Source organism: Bubalus bubalis, chromosome 15 (genome assembly GCF_019923935.1).
Source record: "Bubalus bubalis isolate 160015118507 breed Murrah chromosome 15, NDDB_SH_1, whole genome shotgun sequence".
Classification (NCBI taxonomy): domain Eukaryota; kingdom Metazoa; phylum Chordata; class Mammalia; order Artiodactyla; family Bovidae; genus Bubalus; species Bubalus bubalis.
Window position 1 is genome coordinate 68,782,023 of NC_059171.1, and position 23,725 is coordinate 68,805,747.

The 23,725-nt window shown below is 38.1% G+C and overlaps 1 pseudogene; it reads right to left on the reverse strand.

Moving 5' to 3' along the window:
* Positions 1 to 2,967: 2,967 nt before the first annotated feature.
* LOC102403218 lies at positions 2,968 to 3,661 on the reverse strand (annotated as a pseudogene).
* Positions 3,662 to 23,725: the final 20,064 nt, after the last annotated feature.

Genomic DNA, 23,725 nt, shown 5'->3' on the forward strand with positions numbered 1-23,725 from the left:
ACAGTTCAAAAGCATCAATTCTTTGGGGCTCAGCTTTCTTCACCGTCCAACTCTCAAATCCATACATGACTACTGGAAAAACCATAGCCTTGACCAGATGGACCTTTGTTGGCAAAGTAATATCTCTGCTTTTTAATATGCTATCTAGGTTGGTCATAAATTTCCTTCCAAGGAGTAAGCATCTTTTAATTTCATGGCTGCAATCAACATCTGCAGTGATTTTGGAGCCCAGAAAAATAAAGTCTGACACTGTTTCCACTCTTTCCCCATCTATTTCCCATGAAGTGATGGGACCAGATGCCATGATCTTAGTTTTCTGAATGTTGAGCTTTAAGCCAACTTTTTCACTCTCCTCTTTCACTTTCATCAAGAGGCTTTTTAGTTCCTCTTCACTTTCTGCCATAAGGGTGGTGGCATCTGCATATCTGAGGTTATTGATATTTCTCCCGGCAATCTTGATTCCAGCTTGTGCTTGTTCCAGCCCGGCATTTCTCATGATGTACTCTGCATATAAGTTAAATAAGCAGGGTGACAATATACAGCCTTGATGTACTCCTTTTGCTATTTGGAACCAGTCTGTTGTTCCATGTCCAGTTCGAACTGTTGCTTCCTGACCTGCATATAGGTTTCTCAAGAGGCAGGTCAGGTGGTCTGGTATTCCCATCTCTTTAAGAATTTTCCACAGTTTATTGTGATGCACACAGTCAAAGGCTTTGGCATAGTCAATAAAGCAGAAATAGATGTTTTTCTGGACCTCTCTTGCTTTTTCCATGATCCAGCGAATGTTGGCAATTTGATATCTGGTTCCTCTGCCTTTTCTAAAACCAGCTTGAACATCAGGAAGTTCACGGTTCACATATTGCTGAAGCCTGGCTTGGAGAATTTTGAGCATTACTTTACTAGCGTGTGAGATGAGCACAGTTGTGCAGTAGTTTGAGCATCCTTTGCTGTAAACTATACATCAATTAAATAGTGGAATTGTGTGCTAATAAAACTTTATTTACAAAAGCAAGCGTCATATTGAATTTGACCCAAGGACTATAGTTCTCTGACTCTTGTACTAGAGAATCTTGCTGCTAGAATGTTTAAGAGAAATCTCATTGGAATGTTATCATTATTATACAAAAATTATTTTTGTTATGGAAAAAACATTGCAATATATAAAAACAGGAAGAAAAATTGCTAACATACTCAATAATGATCAAATTAGTGTATTTTCTTTTAGTTATTAGTATGTTGTTTTATATACTGTGAACCTGTTATTTAAACAGTTTTATATTCTGCTTTTATCCTTAACATGACAGTACAGGTTATAAGCTTTTAATATGTTATTTTAAGCTTTTTATTGGCATTATTTTTAATAGCTGTCTAATACGTCATTGAATAAATGTGATAAGTTGAAGCTGCATAAGCAACTATTTGGAGAAGGCAATGGCAACCCACTCCAGTGTTCTTGCCTGGAGAATCCCAGGGACAGGGGAGCCTGGTGGGCTGCTGTATATGGGGTCGCACAGAGTTGGACACGACTGAAGCGACTTAGCAGCAGCAGCAGTAGCAGCAAGCAACTCTTCTTCCTCTGTTCACTGTTTAGGTTGTTTTCCATTTATTTACATTTGGAAAGGATACCACAGAGGCACATTTATATAGATTTCCCTATATTTTTAGTTATTTCCATAGGTTAGGTCTTAAGAAATGGAATTACAGGTCAAGGTTTTGAACACTTGAAGGCTCTTATTATTAATACATATTGCTAAATGTCTTTCTAAAGGGTCATTTTTATCTGTTTTCCCAATAGTAACATATACTCAAATAACAAATAAACTTGATTATTTGACCACTTGGCATCACTAGGGCTTATCATTAAAAGGAAAAATAAAATTATGTTGAGTCATGTAAAAAATGGCATCATTGCTTGAATGTTTTTTGTTGGATGTTTTTTCACGCTTATTTTTTACTTTTTTAACTCTCCTTCTTGGAACTTGTATATTCACAATAAAACCATTATCCAGCATGCTTATTATGTCAGTTATAAACATAAGGTGAGAGATAGTTTCTTAATAAAAATAAGGGCTATGAATTGTTACACATTTACCATGTGCCAGACATTTATATAAATAATTGTGTCTGTGTGAGTAATTTGATTTCAATTTCGCAGTATGCTCTCTGGCCTTTTATCTTAGGGTTATCAGCCTACATTGTCCCACATGAACTGATGGCACTGAAAACGAAGTTCAAGAAATGGATTTTGTTTGCATTTGCCCTGGAGGCATCTCTCTGTTTCCCACCTGCCCCACCTCTCCAACCCATCCCCAATAAGCACTAGTCTGTATTTATTAGCCAGTTAAATGCAGGGAATTGTGCAAGATACCTTACCTATATTGTCTCAGTTAAATCTCACAATAACTCCATAACGTGGTTATTATTTCCCTGTTCTACCAATAAAACAGCCAAATTTCTGGGCAATAACATAGCTTTTCTTAGTCAGTATGACCAGCAAGTGGGGTGGGTGGGAACGCAGGCATGCCTGTCTACCAAGCCCATCATTAAACGCTGCTGTCATCCGACAGAGATGCCCTCTGTCATCTCCCCCGTTTCCCCAGGTTCTGGTTTTTTGGTTCTGTATCCTTCTTACTCTGTTGCTTATACTTTTGTTTGAGAATCCTAGTGAATACCTCTTTGGGTCATTCTAAAATGACTCCTTTTTGCTCTGCCATCTAGTTTTGTCACAAATATGCTTTTCACACACAGACACACATGCTCACACGTAAGAAGACAAGCATTTTGTTCTAGAAGGAGTCCCAGGATAGGAGAGTCTGGTCTTCAAATTGTAAACCCCTTTTATGTGGAACCTGATTTTTTTTGCCATATGGTGATGCAATATTTTATTTATTCTGTCCATTAGGAACTATTTTTATAGTAAAACTATAAAATTTTGTAATAAATGCTTGATATTGTTCCACATACAATTCAGTTTTTGGTATAAAGTTCTTTGACTGCAAGAAAGAACATTTGGTTTACTGCACTAATAGGAGTATCTCTTAGTGCTGGAATGGCCTCTTGGTATTCCTTCTGCTGTTGATTTTTGGCATAGTTACCTGTGATTGTTTGAATGGAACTAAGTGGAGAGAGATACTCATCATGTTTATTCCAATTAAGAGCATGTGACCGATTCTGAATATTCACTGGAAGGACTGAAGCTGAAGCTGAAACTCCAGTACTTTGGCCACCTGATGAGAAGAACTGACTCATTTGAAAAGACCCTGATACTGGGAAAGATGGAAGGCAGGAGAAGAAGGGGGCGACAGAGGATGAGATGGTTGGATGGCATCATCGGCTCAATGGACATGGAGTTTGAGTAAACTCTGGGAGTTGGTGATGGACAGGGAGGCCTGGTGTGCTGCAGTCCATGGGGTTGCAAAGAATCAGACACGACTGAGTGACTGAACTGAACTGAACGGAACTGATGACTACAGTGATGAGGAGGTACCCAAGCACTGCAACAGCTCAATACTTTTGAGGCTGATAGGTTAAGCCTAAGGAGTTTAGCCAAGATGTAGGAATGAAAGCCCACACAAAATACAGTGTGAAGCCAGATAGGGAGCTTAAGAACAAAGCCCAAAATCACTCTTTCTGGCAATGGTGACGGTGAATTTTCCACCATTTTCCCTGTGACTTGAGATAATCTTGGGTCCCCTTGCTCCCAGAACTCAATTTTTAATGTTTTAGTGTCTAAATTCTTTCATTGAAGGAGCTTTGGATTTTTTTTTAACTTCATTAAATACTACTTTCCTGTTAGTGGGCAGTATTATTTCTTCTAATTTACATAAGTAAGGTGAACCCAGATTTAAGTTTACCATCACTGAGGCTTATTGTTAAAAGAAGAAAAAATCTGTGTTGAATTATGTTAAAAAAATGGTATCATTGTTTTAATTTACAGATCAGATCACCCAATTTTAATAAGGGTGGCACTCTGCTTTACATGTGTCAGGGACTTCATAGACAAATCTCTTTTTTCTCTATGCAAATAAGCTTCAAACAAATTGTATTGTAAATCCCTACCCTTCCTATCTCCTTTCATGTTCTTCTTAATTCCCGTTTGGACCAGGTAAGGAACCACATATTTGAATATCATTTATGAGTTAGGTTTAAAATGTGCTTGTGGTTTGTACTTAGAAAAACTGCCTAATCTGGAGAGGTACACTTTTGTAGTATGTGTCTACTTACTAGTTCAAAGAGGCTATTTCTTGTTTCAGTCTAGTCTCTTTTCAGAGTCTGGGTGATATTGAACTAGTACCTGTTCCTCATCTAAAATAGGGTGTTGCTGCTGCTGCTGCTGCTAAGTCACTTCAGTAGTGTCTGACTCTGTGTGACCCCATGGACTGCAGCCTACCAGGCTCCTCTGCCCATGGGATTTTCTAGGCAAGAACACTGAAGTGGGTTGCCATTTTCTTCTCCAATGCATGAAAGTGAAAAGTGAAAGTGAAGTCGCTCAGTCGTATCCAACTCGTTGCAACCCCATGGACTGAAGACTACCAGGCTCCTCCACCCATGGGATTTTCCAGGCAAGAGTACTGGAGTGTGGTGCCAAAATAGGGTGTAGCTGAAGGTAAATGACTTGGGTATCCAAAAGGTTAGTGATGGATCCCTCTTGTGACTCTCATCTCTCCCTGGATCCTGTGTTTTCAGACACTCAGCCTGGACTGCAAGGTGCGAAGAGCCGTGCACTCACCCAGTTCTCCACAGTATGCTCTTTAAACATTTGTCGCATCTCTGATTTAATGCCATCAAAGGGGATCAGGATGCCTTAGCAAGATCATCCTATGTCTCTGTAAGGACAAGCGCTAGGAATCGCTCCTGTCTTTCAGTGAAAGCAGTCCCCCTTGTAGTTCTCTCTCTTGTGTGTTTCTTTTGAACTCTGCATACTGCCAGGATAAATTAACTAATAACAAATATTGTCAATGGCCTGTCTTAAACAGAGGAAGCTAGAGGTATTTGTGTAGAAGTTGTAAAATTGGAACAGAAAAATAACCACCTTAAAATCACCATTTCGTCATTTGATAGGCACTTTCTAATGGAATGGTGGTGTTTCTCTGGGTTGCATGCCATCAATTGTCAAGCCATTGGGTTATATCATGGCCCCATCCAAACTAGGCTAAGGTCTCCCTAGGCTTCAGCATTGGTAGGTCTGTGTCCCCAAGTTCATCTTCCTGGGCATTCTGAGAAGCCCTGCAGTGAGGGATCTCTGACTGGAACAAGAGCACTATTCCCAGTGTATCTGCAACATAAAAACATACACCTAGAACTGGAGAGAGCCTCCCAGGTAGTGCGATTAACATATACAAAGGCAGGGAGTTACACAGTTGCTACCTCATTTTTGTAACAACACTGAAAGGTACCCAGGGTTTATCTCAAGTTCAAGGAGCCAGGAAGAAGGGCCATAGATTACATCAAGATTTTAAATACAAGATTTTAGAACATTTGAGGCAATCACTGCTGCACCCATGTGACTTTGCTTTGCAATTCCAAATAATGTATGATTCCTCCAATTTTTCTGACGGTGGAGAACAGTAGACATCTTACCAGACTTGGAATTGAATGCCTCTAGGTTTCATTCTTTGTGCCTCTTACAAGTCTTATCTACTTGAGAAAATCTTATAATCTGTTTAAACCTTGTTTTCCTCTTGGGAATAATAATAAATGACTGGCAGACTATTTGTGAGGCTTTAACATTCTGAAGTATGTGAATTTTCAAAGCTGAGCACTTAGAACATAAAGTATATTCATAGTATGTCCTTCTTGCCTGGCTTTCATTTTTACTCCTCCCTTCCCTTCTTCTTTCTCTCTTTTCTTCATTTTTAACTCTTGTATATTTCTTCCATGCAAAGTCTGGTTATCAGTGAAATCCGCCCTTTTCTGCCAAGCACTGACTTGCTTCAGAAAGCTAATATGAATCCTGCGGTGTGGTAAAGTTGTGTGTCATGGGTTAGGGATGGGCAAAATGCAGAATGGAAAGTAAATAGAAATGTCCTTTGAGATTATGAACATGCAGTGACATCTTTGGAGACCAAGAAGAAGTCATGAGTTTGGGCTGCAGATTTATAATCCAGTTCTCAGCGGAGTCCTTGGACCTCCACCCCTGCCTTGCCCCATTCATTCATGACTCACTTCTTCTGAAGCGTTTGTTCTCAAACTGATCCCTGGACCAGCCCATCAGTATCACCTGGGAATTTTAATTAGAGATGCTGATTTGGGAGCCCCGCTCTATACCCACTAAATCAGAAATTTTGGGAGCGAGTCCCAGTTATCTGTGTTGTAAAGTGCCCTTTAAGTGATGGTGGTGAATACTCAGATTTGAGAACCACTGCCCTTCACCAACCACAGCTCAGGTTTGCCCCTCCTGCATCAGAATGGGAACTGTAGCCCACGAACTTGACTCTGGATTGTCAAAGCTTTTCAAACAGGTCTCATACCATGTAAACTACAGGTTAGCTAACTATATTCACTCCCCCAGGCTATGACTCTGATATGGGTGAAGGATGTTGATTCATTTGACATGAATCTGCAAATGTTTCTCCAATAAATGCTTTTGAAGTACCTGAGTTGAATAAACATTTGCAATGAACTCACACTTTTCCACTTGGCCTCTTTCATCAAGTCCCTATCAAAATCTTCTCTTGGACAATGTTCAAAGGAGATTAGGAAGACAAGACAGGCTTACACCTCCTGCTTCCCAGGTCACAGGATTCATGAGTTCTGAGAACCATACGGTTGCATATTGTTCATAGCCATCACCCTTTTCCCAAAGCATTTAGAGCAAACATTCCTTCTTCAAAACAAATGGACATAGGCCATGTTAATGCCATGGCTGTCCTGAAATGAATCAGAAATTTTTATTTATAAACCAGAATATCAGAATTGACATTGGTTCGTATAAAAGAGACTGTTGATTTCCGCCTCCACATTAGCACTGAGTTCACCTGAAGCTCACAACTTCTCACTTTAGGTACTTTTCCATTCGCAGACAAGGCAGCCTTAAAGTGCCAGGGGCAGCTCTCACACAGTGAGAGAAAAGAACCTGTAGATAAATATCCCAGCTGCCCCGTCTCTTGGCAGATCGTTTCTGAGCTGCATTTTACAGGATTACTGAGATGGTCTCCAGAAAGATTGAGCACCAGGGGCCCACAGTGGTAATGGCTCTTTGGGACACTGTTTATTGCTTTGTCTTTCTTCTCCTATCTCACTTTCTCCATTCCCTCTGTTATTTGGGATCAAATTCCAAATAAACTCACTGCTCCAGGTTTTTGTTATAAAATCTGTTTCAGGAACTCATAAGAAGATGATTGGGTGATTTGTTCAAGGTTGTACATTTGTTCCAGTTAAGGCAGACCAGGATCCTTTCTTCTGTATTGAAAAGAAAGACCATGATCTTGAATTGAATTTAGTACTTAACTCGATTTTTGCCAGCATCCCCCTAGAACTTAGCATTGTGCAAATACTGAATACGTAAGAGGTGACTGAGACTTATTTGATCAATCAGTAGTTATTGGATTCTTTCACGGCCCGAATCCACCAGCTTTCTGTGTAGCAAGTTGCTTTCACAGTGCACTTTTCATAAATCCTATTAGTATGGATTTTCCCATTATCTGAATAGCATAGGGAAGAACATAATGCCTGATATAATTGTAATAAGTTCTTAATTTGTTGAATGAATAAGTAAATCATGTAGTACATTTCAGAATAGAATATAGGGACCTAAATTTTGAATCCCATCAAAGGTCACGTTACTGGTTATTAATAACCAGGGCAGGACTAAAAGCCCATCCCCTACAGACTTTATCTAGTCCTTTGATTACTCCATCTCATAAGGCCCATTAAGGTCAAGTGTTTTTCTAATATTTTTTAATCCCTGGAAAAAAATACATCATTTAGAGCAATCTATTATTATGGGTACTATTCAAACAATGTAATTATCCAGAAGAAATTTAGAGAAAGCTAGTTTGAGTTTTTGGACAAATGAGTTCTTTCGGCAGGTGTAATGACTGATACAGTGAGCACTTTGGCTGGATTGTGACCATAATACAGCTCCAAGCAAGAATCTTCTGGAAGGTATAGCAATCCCCAAGCGGCACCATTCTGAAATGATCATGGTATCTTATGACTCTTTTTTATCTATCAGTCAATAGTCATGTTTTGGAAATTTATTATGTGCAGAGCCCTAGGTGAGGTGTTTCTCAGAAAACATGTAGGATGAGTCTTTTCTGATAAGGAGGTGATAAATTCCCTTATGTCCATTTTTTTTTTCCATTTTCTATCACCACCTCAAACACAAGTCATCAGCCTAACGTAAGACACCAACTATGTTATGTATATAATTGAAACACCTCCTGACCTGGTGTGTGCCTTACATTTTTGGTAAATACCCTTTACTGAGATATGAAACTTCTCTTTTGTGTTTTTAAGTTTGTCATGAATGGATATTAAAACATCAGTAAGTATTCTCCATCCATTAAGATAATCATACGATTTTTCCCTTTCATCTATTCACATGATATAGTATTTAATTAACCTCCTAATGTTAAACTAACTTTGATTTCTAGAGGAAAAAATTAGTTCATCATGATATATTCTTATATTTATATACTATTGAATTAGGTTGATGTATTTTGTTTAGTTTTTGCACTTATGTTCATGAGAGACATAGCTTGTAATTTTTCTTTATTCTTTTAGTTTTGTTGTGTCATTATCAACATTATTCTAGGTCTTTATTATTATTATTATTCTGAAGAAACTGTTTAAGATTAGAAGTATTCGTTCCTTGAATATTTGGTAAAATTTATCCACATAAGCAACTGACCTAGTGTTTTCTTTGTAATGAGGTTTTAAACTACTGGTTAGATTTCTTTAATGTTTATAGAAATAATTAACTTTTCTTCTTGTTGCATAAGGTTTTATAAACTCTGTAGAGATATGTCTTTTTTATCTATGCATTCATAGGGATATATTACAGGAGTTTTATCTATGCATATTTTAAGGATATGTCTATTTTATCTAGACTGTAATGTTTATTAATATATAACTGTTCTTAATATTCCCATTATCTTTGAAATATCTTTAATAACTGCATTTGTGTCCTCTTGTCTTAGTCCATCAGGGTTGCTATAACAAAATACTATAGACTGAGTAGCTTATAAAAAAATGACATGTATTTCTTACAGTTTTTGATGCTGGAAATTTGAGATTAAGGTGCCAGCAAGCTCAGGTGAGGGCCTCTTCTGGGTCACAGGCTTCTCATTGTATCTTTATGTCATAGAAAGGACAAGGGAATGCTCTGGGTTCTCTTTCATAACAGCACTAATCTTAAATATAAGAGTTTTGCCCTAATGACCTGATCACTTCAAAGGCCTCACTTTTTAATGCCATCACCTTGAAAATTAGAATTTTAACATAAATTTGAGGGGACATGCATTCCCCTATTCACTTTTGACCAATTTTTGCTAGGTGTTTCTTCATTTTATTAGTTTTTTTGTTTTTAATTGAATCACCTTTGACTTCGTTGAGTCCTGTTATTATTTACAAATTTCTTAATTGACTGTGCCAAAATCTCCCAGGGCGTAACCTAGGAATCTACTTCTGTGCAAGGAGTGAGAAAAGAAGAAGGATTGGGCAAAGGGAGACACTCAGAAGCAATTCCAGCTTCATCAGAGACTCCACCATCCCCATAGGAGCTAAAGTGGCCCTTCAGAGTCGTAGTGCACTGGACCAAATGGCTGGGTCTGTGTATTCTGTAGTCATGGGATGTGGGCTGCCCAAGAAGGTACATGACCTTGGGTGAAGTGCCTCTCTGCAGTGCAGATAGCCATAGAAGATGATAGCCATGTTCCTGGGAAATGTATCTTTCCCTGAAGCATCGCTTCATTGACACATCTTTATTCTTTTCTTTGTTTACTTTTCCCATTTTCTTTCTAGACTCTTGAATTAGATATCTACCTAGTTAATTTTCTACTGTTTCTTTTTTCTAATACAAGCATTTTGGGCTGAAGTTTCCTCTGAATGCTGCTTTAGCTGCATCCAACAAGTTTTGTTGTATAATATCTTTATTGGTAGTAGTATCAGTTCAGTAGATCAGTAGTATCAGTATTTATGAGTTAATTAAATGTGGGTTTCTAAATATCCATGAATATATGATTTTGTAGTTATATTGTTATTATTTCTTACTTAGTAGGATTTTCAGTAGGTCCCCTAGTTTGTAGATAAATGATGATTTTGAAATGGAAACCTATTCACATCAAGGATTAAAACTCCATACAGGTCTCCCTATTGCCTATAAATGGAAGTCTAAAGTATTTAATGACATTTAAAGGCCTTCCTGATATGGCTTATGCTTACCTCTCCCCTACCATTCCTACACCCTCTTGCTATAATTTAGCCCCCCTTTTCTTTAATTTTCTCTACCTGAGTTGGTCTTGATTATTGTCTCTCCACATATCATGCCCTCTTTTACCTAACTTGACCTTCAGGTATATTCTTTTTGTTTCCACCTTTTGAAACTCTACTCTTAGCAGCTCTGCATAGATGAGATACTTCCCCTATGTGTTTCCATGGTTCTCCCCACCCCTCAGTCCTAACCACCCTGTATTTAAATAGTTTATTCAATAAGCTACATGTTTTGTTAGATTGTAAATGTCAGGAGGGCAAGAACCAAATATAAGTCTCTGCTGTGCTTCTAACTCATTGCTTGCTCTATGTAGGTATTCAATAATTATTTGTCAAATAATAGTGACAATAACCAACAATTATTAGATAATTATTATTTTTCCAGAAATTATGCAGAGACTAGTGTGGTCAGCAGGATATTGGTCTCCCTTAATATCCATGTTTAGAACCTGTGATCTTGTGTCACATGGCAAGGAAGTTTTAAGGTTGCAGATGGAATTAAAGTTGTTAAATGTTTGATTTGAATGGGAAGATAGTCTTGTATTATCTGGGTGGGTCCAATATAATCACAAGGGTTCTTATAAGTGAAAGAGGTAGCAGGAGAGGCAGTGTCAGAGGGCTGGAGAAAGACTCAAACAGCCATTGCTGGCTTTGAAGATGGAAGGGGACCATAAGCCAAGGAATATGGGCAGCCTCTAGAAACTGGAAAAGGCAAAGAGCTCAGTTGTCTCCTAAAGCTTCAAAAACTATGCATCACCATCAACATCTTGGTTTTAGCTGAATAAGACCATTTCATATTTTTAACCTTCAGAACTATAAAATAAGAACACGTTTAATAGCAGAGTTGTGCCTTAAAATTACATGGAAAACAAAACTTGTAAATAATTGACTTGGAAATTTAGGTGATCAAGTTTCCAAGCAAAATGTTGAAAGTTTAACTTTGTTTCATCTTGCTGCTCATATTAAAATGTGGGGGAAAGGAGAGAGAGAGAGATTACAGGAAGACTCGTAAGGAAACAGGTTCCAGGACTTGGTGATTTGGGACATTCTCTGCCCGTCTACTTATATAAGAGAGCTTATGGAATGATTTAGTGGGTGGAAGAGTAATACAGAGAAATTCAAATTGTTGTGTAAAATTGACATAAGAATTTTTAACTTCAAGAGAGTCCAAGTAGATAGGTTAAAGTGACCTAGAAAGATGAGGAATGTGGAAACTAAGATAGAAAAGCAAAACAGTGGAAAGCCATGCACTGAGGAGACGTAGTAGCCAGTAACAAGTTCCCCAGAGCTGGATTGACCCAGAGACACAGAAACCAAGGTAGCTAATACCCTACATTAATCTATCTCTTGTGGTCAGTTTTCATTACAATCATGAAGAAAGGCAATGGCAAGGAATGTTCAAACTAGTGCACAATTGCACTCGTCTCACATGCTAGCAAAGTAATGCTCAAAATTCTCCAAGCCAGGCTTCAACAGTACGTGAACCGAGAACTTCCAGATGTTCAAGCTAGATTTAGAAAAGGCAGATAAACCAGAGATCAAACAGGTCAAATCTGTTGGATCAAAGAAAAATCAAGAGAGTTCCAAAAAAAATCTTCTGCTTTATTGACAATACCAAAGCCTTTGACTGTGTGGATCATAACAAACTGTAGATTCTTCAAGAGATGGAAATACCAGACCACCTGACCTGCCTCCTGAGAAATCTGTATGCAGGTCCAGAAGCAACAGTTAGAACTAGACATGGAACAAATATTGGTTCCAAATAAGGAAAGGAGTACATCAAGGTTGTATATTGTCACCCTGCTTATTTAACTTATATGCAGAGTACATCATGTGAAATGCTGGGCTAGATGAAGCACAAGCTGGAATCAAGACTGCTGGGAGAAATATCAATAACCTCAGATATGCACTTATGGCAGGAATTGAAGAAGACCTAAAGAGCCTCTTGATGAAAGTGAAAGAAGAGAGTGAAAAAGTTGGCTTAAAACTCAACATTCAGAAAACTAAGATCATGGCATTTGGTCCCATCACTTCATGGCAAATAGATGGGGAAACAATGGGAACAGTGACAGACTATTTTCTTGGGCTCCAAAATCACTGCAGATGGTGACTGCAGCCATGAAATTAAAAGACGCTTGCTCCTTGGAAGAAAAGTTATGACCAATCTAGACAGCATATTGTAAAGCAGAGACATTACTTTGCCAACAAAAGCCCATCTTGTCAAAGCTATGGTTTTTCCAGGAGTCATGTATGGATGTGAGAGTTGGAGTATAAAGAAAGCTGAGCGCAGAAGAATTAATGCTTTTGAACTGTGGTGTTGGAGAAGACTCTTGAGAGTCCTTTGGACTGCAAGGCGATCCAACCAGTCCATCCTAAAGGAAATCAGTCCTGAATATTCATTGGAAGGACTGATGCTGAAGCTGAAACTCCAATACTTTGGCCACCTGATGCGAAGAACTGACTCATTGGAAAAGACTCTGATGCTGGGAAAGGTTGAAGGCAGGAGAGGGGCAGGACAGAGGATGAAATGATTGGATGGCATCACAGACTCGATGGGTATGAGTTTGAGTAAGCTTTGGGAGTTGGTGATGGAGGGAAGCCTGGCATGCTACAGTCCATGGGCTCGCAGAGTCAGACACGACTGAGTGACTGAACTGACTGAAATTGCCTACATTAAGTTGTCTATTGTGGTGAACTGTGAGATGTTTCCTGCTTCTATGTCTACTGTACTAAAATGTCAGTTAAACCTATTGAAAGGGAGGAGCATTTAAATTCTACAGGACCAAAAAGAGACATCATTAGAAAGACGTAAGACACAGAGTAGAAGAAAAAAAAAATCAGAAAATGGGACTAAGGTGATTAGAGGTGTAATTTCTGAAGACCTAATCACCCCTTGATGGTCCAAGAAATAGTTGGGGAAGGATGGAGAGAACTTTGACTTTCTATATCTGTGGGATGTCAAGTCTTGAGCTGATTTTATTTAAGGCAATAAAGGACAGGAGGACCTCAGTAACCTGAAATATTGGCACTTGACATCTGGATCCACTAAGAAAATCACATCAGAAAGAAGCATTTTGTTTTATTTGCTTCACTATCAAGAAAAATAAAACAATGGTACCATCTGGAATACTCCATTCCCATTTCTCATTATTTTTCCAAGTAGAACCTTAATCTCAAGACGCTAAGTGGCGAGAAGGAAACTAACGCCATCCAGAGATGATGTAGCATGACATAAACAAGTAAATTGTTCAGTCGCTCTGGCCTTGACATTTGCTGCAGTGAGATCACTTTACCTCAAGGTTACTGAAGGCTTGGGCTTAGATGACTCATTCAGAACCATATGGTTAGAGAAATAGTTGTCTGCACTAAGTGTTTGAATTTCTGAGACAGACAGAAGAGTGTTTTCCCATCTCAATACAGAACTAATCATGCCAGAATTGAAGATCACCAGCAATTACGTGACTTTTACATTGGTCAGCCATTTTTTCCCTTAGCTCTGAAAAGTTTATTTTGCTCCATGTGGTGCATTTTAGGGGAGAATGAAATTTAAATTCTGCCTCCAAGACTTTGTTTCAGTCAATATTGTCTCTATTTCTCCCTCTTTGCTGCTGCTAAGTCGCTTCAGTCGTGTCCGACTCTATGTGACCCCATAGGCAGCAGCCCACCAGACTCCTCTGTCCCTGGGATTCTCCAGGCAAGAATACTGGAGTGGGTTGCCATTTCCTTCTCCAATGCATGAAAGTGAAAAGCAAGGGAAGTCGCCCAGTCGTTCCTGACTCTTAGCGACCCCATGGACTGCAGCCCACCAGGCTCCTCCGTCCATGGGACTTTCTAGGCAAGGGTACTGGAGTGGGGTGCCATTGCCTTCTCCCTCTTTATGTCTTTCTAAAATATAAAACAATAGCATTAAAGAGATGTTTTTAGCAAGAAGACATTGTCTCACCATCTTAATGCTACTATATTTGTTAATTTGTATATCACTGTTTGAATTTAATCCCATTTTACTTATTTTCAATATATGATTTGCTATTTTAACATTGTGTTGCAAACATTTCCTCACAATTTCATAGTCTTCATGACTATTTTCCTTAAACTATATAGTCTACCATAATTTGTAAGCTACTTAGAACCTTCAGTTTGTGGTATTATATATAATGTTACAACAGACTACTTAATACTCTTTTTGTTTCTTGCTGTAGAATAATGTCCTTACCATGAATCGATTGGGATGCAATAGTTGGTTCATTACTTTAATGTATCTTTTAAACTCATATCACCTACTCTTCTTGACTTTAATACACAGATATTAAAATAAACAAACAAACATAACCCACATTCTCCTCTTGCCCTTCTTCCCCCAGCATACAGATGCATTGAAATGATCTGGGATTTGCCAGTCTTAATGCCAATAACAATGATAACTTTTTAATATATTTTACTCAACTCCAGAGGACATATTTCCTTCAATATAGGAAACACTACTCTATCCAGAGACATCTTTCTTTCCTGACCTTTACTTTTAAGATGTAATCTGGAATGACTGGCATTTTGTCTTTGCTGATTTTGATTGGTTGTTGTTGTTAATAGTGATGTTCCTGTAGAATTCATATCATTTCCAAAATCACTGTGCCTTTGCATTTACTATTGGGAAACTCACATAACAAAATGTTACAGAAAAATAACTGTTAAGTAATGGAGACCTTTTTAAGATCTTCCACAGGAAACAGGATGTTTGGTGAGTGCAAAGATAACTTAAAACTGAAGTCATCTTTCCAGCTCTGTTGATTGTCTGAGATATACTTGTTGTCCAGAATTAATCCTTTGATGGCTCCGACTAAGCCTAGAGAGATCAAACAGTAAGACCAGGTATTGGAGGAATAGTTACTGAGAGATTAGAATGGGGCCCTCTCTGCAAACATGAGAGTATGAGATATTTGAAGTGGTCAGTTGTTTGTCCTTTTTTTTTATAGATTTTTTTTCTTTTTCTATAGATTTTTAAAGGTTGACATCAACTCATCATGGTTAAACACATCCTCTGTAGTTCTCTCAACAACATATTTTCCAAGCAATCTCATCATCATATCTGTTCTCAGAAGACTTAGCACTATTTAAATTGCTGCTGATTTAACTTGTCCCTTATATTCATTGTTAGCTGCCTGAGGGTACACAGTTTGTATTATTATTATTATTTTTAATTAGGGCCACAACTGGATATGGAACAACAGACTGGTTCCAAATAGGAAAAGGAGTATGTCAAGGCTGTATATTGTCACCCTGCTTATTTAACTTTTATGCAGAGTACATCATGAGAAACGCTGGGCTGGAAGAAACACAAGCTGGAATCAAGATTGCTGGGAGAAATATCAATAACCTCAGATATGCAGATGATACCACCCTTATAGCCGAAAGTGAAGAGGAACTAAAAAGCCTCTTGATGAAAGTGAAGGAGGAGAGTGAAAAATTGGCTTAAAGCTTAACATTCAGAAAACTAAGATCATGGCATCTGGTCCCATCACTTCATGGAAAATAGATGGGGAAACAGTGGAAACAGTGACAGACTTTAATTTTCTGGGCTCCAAAATCACTGCAGATGATGATTGCAGCCATGAAATTAAAAGACACTTACTCCTTGGAAGGAAAGTTATGACCAACCTAGGTACCATATTTAAAAGCAGAAACATTATCTTGCCAACAAAGGTCTGTCTAGTCAAGGCTATGGTTTTTCCAGCGGTCATGTATGGATGTGAGAGTTGGATAGTGAAGAAAGCTGAGTGCCGAAGAACTGATGCTTTTGAACTGTGGTGTTGGAGAAGACTCTTGAGAGTCCCTTGGACTGCAAGGAGATCTAACCAGTCCATCCTAAAAGATATCAGTCCTGGGTGATCATTGGAAGGACTGATGTTGAAGCTGAAACTCCAATACTTTGGCCACCTCATGCGAAGAGTTAACTCATTGGAAAAGACCCTAATGCTGGGAGGGATTGGGGGCAGGAGGAGAAGGGGATGACAGAGGATGAGATGGCTGGATGGCATCATGGACTCGATGGACATGGGTTTGGGTAGACTCTGGGAGTTGGTGATGGACAGGGAGGCCTGGTGTGCTGTGATTCATTGGGTCGCAAAGAGTTGGACACGACTGAGCGACTGAACTGAACTGATGTGCCTTAGCACATAGCAAACCCTAGAAATAACTGTTGAATGTATGAATGAGAAGTTGGCAGTGACAGTATTTACCTTTATGGATTTACATCATGCACTGTATATTTTCAAAGTGAATTTGATAACCACCCAGGCTACAACTTTTTAATGTTTCTAAGTTAAAAATCAAAAGTAAATGCTTCCCCCCCTTTCAATTCAGGAGACATAAGAGATGTGGGTTCGATCCCTGGGTTGGGAAGATCCCCTGGAAACAGGGAACCCACTCCAGTATTCTTACCTGGAAAATTCCATGGACAGAGGAGCCTGGTGGGCTGCAGTCTATAGGGCTGCAAAGAATTGGACAAGACTAAAGCGACTTAGCATGCAAGCACAATAGGGAAGAGATTTTTGTCTATTGCTTCATCCCTGCAACAGTGCCTGGCACAAGGCCTGATACTCAATATATATTTTTAAATACATGAAAGGATTTCATCATGCCCATTAATGCTATTAATGGCACTTTAGGTACTTTTTTCCTTCATTATCTCTTTTATTGGTTTACAGGAAAACAAAGATCTAGAGGAAGCATAACATATTGCTGGAGAAGGAAATGGCAACCCACTCCAGGATTCTTCTCTGGAAAATCTCATAGACAGAGGAGGCTGGTGGACTACAGTCCATAGGTTGAAAAGAGTTGGACACGACTAACCACGTGCACATAACATAGCATATTGTTAATTATTTTATGGGGTGGAGTGGCGTGGTAGAAAGATGTACGGGTATGATGAAAGTCAGTATTTTACAGCTGTTAGAAGTATAGCCCTGAAATCAGACTATCCCAGCAAGATTCTTGGTACTACACTTATTAACTCTGTGTCTTGAGGCATATTAATTATTTCTCATCAAGTTATTACATATACAACAAGGACAATAGCAGCCATATATCAGAAAGTTGTCAACGGGATTCATTTGGAAGATACTAATAAAGTGGTAGTTCATAGAACACAGCAAGTACTCAAAAGAAAAAGGTTACAAGTTTTATGTAATGCATTAATTTACTTTTAGCATGAACAAATGTTTTCAACCATTATGTTGTTCCATTTCTTGCAAACTATGTCATGATTGCCTGTGTGGAAAATCTAAAAGAATTGACAAAAAACCCACTCTTTTGTTTGTTTGTTTGTTTATCAGCAGTATTGTATTTTATTTTTTATTTTTTTTAAATTTTATTTTATTTTTAAACTTTACATAGTTGTATTAGTTTTGCCAAATATCAAAATGAATCTGCCACAGGTATACATGTGTTCCCCATCCTGAACCCTCCTCCCTCCTCCCTCCTCCCTCCCCATACCATCCCTCTGGGTCATCCCAGTGCACCAGCCCCAAGCATCCAGTATCGTGCATCAAACCTGGACTGGCGACTCGTTTCATATATGATATTATACATGTTTCAATGCCATTCTCCCAAATCATCCCACCCTCTCCCTCTCCCACAGAGTCCAAAAGACTGTTCTATACATCAGTGTCTCTTTTGCTGTCTCGCATACAGGGTTGTTGTTACCATCTTTCTAAATTCCATATATATGCGTTAGTATACTGTATCGGTGTTTTTCTTTCTGGCTTACTTCACTCTGTATAATAGGCTCCAGTTTCATCCACCTCATTAGAACTGATTCAAATTATTCTTTTTAATGGCTGAGTAATACTCCATTGTGTATATGTACCATGGCTTTCTTATCCATTCATCTGCTAATGGACATCTAGGTTGCTTACATGTCCTGGCTATTATAAACAGTGCTGCGATGAACATTGGGGTACACGTGTCTCTTTCCCTTCTGGTTTCCTCAGTGTGTATGCCCAGCAGTGGGATTGCTGGATCATAAGGCAGTTCTATTTCCAGTTTTTTAAGAAATCTCCACACTGTTCTCCATAGTGGCTGTATTAGTTTGCATTCCCACCAACAGTGTAAGAGGGTTCCCTTTTCTCCACACCCTCTCCAGCATTTATTACTTGTAGACTTTTGGATTGCAGCCATTCTGACTGGTGTGAAATGGTACCTCATAGTGGTTTTGATTTGCATTTCTCTGATAATGAGTGATGTTGAGCATCTTTTCATGTGTTTGTTAGCCATCTGTATGTCTTCTTTGGAGAAATGTCTATTTAGTTCTTTGGCCCATTTTTTGATTGGGTCATTTATTTTTCTGGAGTTGAGCTGTAGGAGTTGCTTGTATATTCTTGAGATTAGCTGTTTGTCAGTTGCTTCATTTGCTATTATCTTCCATTCTGAAGGCTGTCTTTTCACCTTGCTAATAGTTTCCTTTGATATGCAGAAGCTTTTAAGGTTAATTAGGTCCCATTTGTTTATTTTTGCTTTTATTTCCAATATTCTGGGAGGTGGGTCATAGAGGATCCTGCTGTGATGTATGTCAGAGAATGTTTTGCCTATGTTCTCCTCTAGGAGTTTTATAGTTTCTGGTCTTAGGTTTAGATCTTTAATCCATTTTGAGTTTATTTTTGTGTATGGTGTTAGAAAGTGTTCTAGTTTCATTCTTTTACAAGTGGTTGACCAGATTTCCCAGCACCACTTGTTAAAGAGATTGTCTTTAATCCATTGTATATTCTTGCCTCCTTTGTCAAAGATTAGGTGTCCATATGTTTGTGGATTTATCTCTGGGCTTTCTATTTTGTTCCATTGATCTATATTTCTGTCTTTGTGCCAGTACCATACTGTCTTGATAACTGTAGCTTTGTAGTAGAGCCTGAAGTCAGGTAGGTTGATTCCTCCAGTTCCATTCTTCTTTCTCAAGATCGCTTTGGCTATTCGAGGTTTTTTGTATTTCCATACAAATTGTGAAATTATTTGTTCTAGCTCTGTGAAGAATACTGTTGGTAGCTTGATAGGGATTGCATTGAATCTATAAATTGCTTTGGGTAGTATACTCATTTTCACTATATTGATTCTTCCAATCCATGAACATGGTATATTTCTCCATCTGTTAGTGTCCTCTTTGATTTCTTTCACCAGTGTTTTATAGTTTTCTATATATAGGTCTTTAGTTTCTTTAGGTAGATATATTCCTAAGTATTTTATTTTTTCCATTGCAATGGTGAATGGAATTGTTTCCTTAATTTCTCTTTCTGTTTTCTCATTATTAGTGTATAGGAATGCAAGGGATTTCTGGGTGTTGATTTTATATCCTGCAACCTTACTATAGTCATTGATTAGTTCTAGTAATTTTCTGGTGGAGTCTTTAGGGTTTTCTGTGTAGAGGATCATGTCATCTGCAAACAGTGAGAGCTTTACTTCTTCTTTTCCAATTTGGATTCCTTTTATTTCTTTTTCTGCTCTGATTGCTGTGGCCAAAACTTCCAAAACTATGTTGAATAGTAATGGTGAAAGTGGGCACCCTTGTCTTGTTCCTGACTTTAGAGGAAATGCTTTCAATTTTTCACCATTGAGGATAATGTTTGCTGTGGGAAAAAACCCACTCTTGAGGCTAATAAGTGATTACATAATGTGAAAGTTGCGGGATACAAGGCTGGTATACAAAAGCCTATCACTTTCCTATATGCCATTGTGAAAAGGGGAATTTGAAACTAAAAACACATTATAATTCACATTAGCAACCCCCCAAAATTGAAATATTCAGGTACAAATTTAAGAATATATGTACAAAATCCATATGGGGAAAACTACAAAACCCTGATGAGAGATACTAGAGAAAAAATAATAAAATAAATGAAAGGATATTCCACGTTCATGGAGAGGAAGACTCAAAATGTCAAGATGTAATTTCTTCCTAAACTGAGCTATATATTTAAAGAACTCCTAATTAAGATACCAGAAAACTATTTTGTGGATATCAACTAATTGACTCCAAAGTTTACATGAAGAGGCAAAAACCCAGAATAACCTAACTAGATACTGAAGAAGAGCCCAGAAGACTGATACTCTCTGACTTCAGGACTTATTATAAAGCTATAGTAATGAAAACAGTGTGGTATTGATGAAATAGATCAATGTATCAGAATGAGAACTCCAGAACAGACCCACATAAATACAGTCAACTGATCTTTGACAAGAGATAAAGGCAATACAATGGAGTAAGGTACTTTTTCAATAAATGGTTCTGGAACAACTTAACATCTACATTAAATATATAAAGAAATATAATTTTGACAGACTTTATATATTTCAAGAAAATCAGCTCAAATGTAGACCTAAATGTAAAATTCAAAATTCAAATGTAAAATTAAAAATTGTAGAAGTTCTAGAAGATTAGCTCAGACTGCTAGAACAAAATACCGTAGATTTAAAAGACAATTATTTATCATGGAGGCTGGAATGTCCACGACTAGCTGCCAGCATATTCAGTTCCTGGAAAGAGTCTTCTTCCTGGCTTGCAGACAGCTGCCTTCTTGCTGTTTGCTCACATGTTAGAGAGAGAAAGGGAGACATGGTCTCTTTTCCTCTTCGAATAAGGACACTAATCCCATTATGGGAGTCCAAACTCTCATGACCTGATCTAAACCTAGTTAATTTCCAAAGCCCCAAACTCCAAATATATTAGGGATCAGGACTTCAATATACAAATTTTTTTAGGGTAAAGAAGTATTCGGTTTATACAGCATATAGGAGAAAACCTAATTGACCTTGGGTATTTAGATGACTTTTCAGATACAACACTGAATAAATGACCTATGAAAAAAATAATTGATAAGCTGGAATTCATTGAAATTCAAAGCTTATGCTCTACGAAAGACAAAGTCAAGCTAATCAGAAGACACCGACTGGGAAAAAATATTTGTAAAAGACACACGAATAAATAACTGTTATCCAAAATATATGAAAACTTCTAAAATTTGACAATAATATAATAAAAACAATTTAAAAATGGGCTAAAGATCCTAATAGGCACCTCACCAAAGAAGACATACAGATGACAAGGAAGCATATGAAAAGATGCTTAACATCATATGTCATTAGGGTACTGTAAGTAAAAACCACAATGCGGTAACTCTAGTATCTCTAAGAATGAGTGAAACGTGAAACACTGGCAACTTTGAATGCTGGCAAAGATCCGAGACTACAAGAACTCTCGTTCATTTCCAATGGGAACACAATAGTTTGTGCAGCCACTCTGAAAAATAGTTTGGCAGTTTCTGATATAACTACCTGTACTCTTACCATAGAGCAGTGGTTCACCTTGGTATTTACCGAAAAGGACTGAACACTTCTATCCACACAAAAATACTTGGCTGTTTATAACAGCTTTAGTCATCATTGCCAGAACCTGGAAGCAACCAAGATGTACGTCAGTAAGTTAATGGGTAAATAAACTGATATATCCAGGCAGTGGAAAATTATTCAGAGCTAAAAGAGTTATCAAGCCGTGAGAAGACATGGAGGAAACTTACATGCATATTACTAAGTGAAAAGCCAATCTGAAAAGCCTGTTTACTGGATGATTCCAGTTAAATTACATTCTGGAAAAGGCAAAACCAGGGAGACAGTATAAAGATCAGTAGTTTCACCAGGTTAACAGGGAGGGAAGGATGAATAGAGCAGAGAGGGTTTATAGAACAGTGAAACCATTCTATATAATATTGTAATAATAGATATATTTTATTATATATTTGTCAAAACTCGTAAAATGTGCAACACCAAGAGTGAAGCCTCATGTAAACTGTGAACTTTGGATGATAATGACATGTCGGTGTAGGTTTATGGCTTCTAACAAATATACTGCTGGGTGAGAAATGTTGACAGTGGTGAAGGCTGTGCGTATGTGGGAACAGTGAGCGTAGGGGAACTCTCTGTACTTTCTTCTCAGTTTTGCCATGAACCTAATACTGCTCTAAAAAGTCAAGTATTAATTTTAAAAATCCTACCTTTAAAGAAAGCTTTGGATCTTGCCTTCTACAAAAAAAGACAAAATATTCAAAGATACCAGGGATATATAAGTTTGAGAATAGAGGGGATGTGAGTTCTGGAAGTTAGATTCTGAATTACATATTTATTGAGAGCTTTCAAGAAACTGATATTATGGAAGCATAACTATGCTTGTCAATTACTTCTAGTCACTAGACTATCAGAGCACACTTGTTTGTATGTCTTGTCAGTGGTTCTCAAATTGTGGTCCTGAACAGCCATGTCAGCATCATCCAGAAACTTTTTGGAAGTGAAAATTCTTAGGCCTTATTTCAGATCTTTGGAATCAGAAACTTTGGAGTTGGACCCAGCTGTCAGTGTTCTGAACCCCTTCAGGTGATACTAGGGCTTGCTAATGTTTAAGAACTACCGTCTTAAGATGTAGAACTTCTGCATTCAGCCAAGTTATTATCTGAGTGCAAAGTGTCCACCCATTAGGGACCATGGTTGCATGCAACAGAAACTGTCTTAGGCTGACTTAGGTTAAAAAAATAAAAACAGAAGTAAAATACTTCTTGGATTGGTACTGTATTGGTAATTTCCAGATCAAAGAAACAACCAGACCTCAGGAAAAGTAACCAAGGAAAGAGAATTTTAAAAGGAGTGTTAAAAGCTGATGTTCTTTCAACTGCCTTCTGTACAAATATGACTTCACTAAAGTCCAGAATGTTGGAATAGAGAATACAAGTGGCAGAGAGAGGAGGGGTATGTCCATGCCTAGTGGCAGTTCTAGGGAGATGGGTGATAGGGAAGTAAAACACCCAAGTTCAACTTTAAGGAGGTGGTGTACAGATCGAGGTGCATGAGCTTTGGCACTGGATGTGTCTGGATTTGAGTCCCACCTCTGCTGCTTATTAACATCGGTACTTTGAAGAAATTACCTAACATGACCGAGTATCAGTTACAAGATGAGCTAGGTTGACATGAGGATTAGAGAAAATATAGACAAAGCACCTGGCACATAGTAGGTAGAAACTTCTATAGGACACTGTCACCAATCTTTGAATCATCAGCTTTTGTCGATTTTACTTCCCACAGTTTTGGGAAGGGTTCCTTGGATACTGCCTGTGTATTCCCTAAATGTTACTCAATGGTACCCTAGGGGTTAGAACAGGTTAATACTCTTCCTAACATGTCCTGTACTTCCAGAGATTAAGTTCAGCTGTAGAGGATTTAGCTGAAGGTGAGGGAAAGTAGTCTTTTAAAATAAAGTCATCAAGAG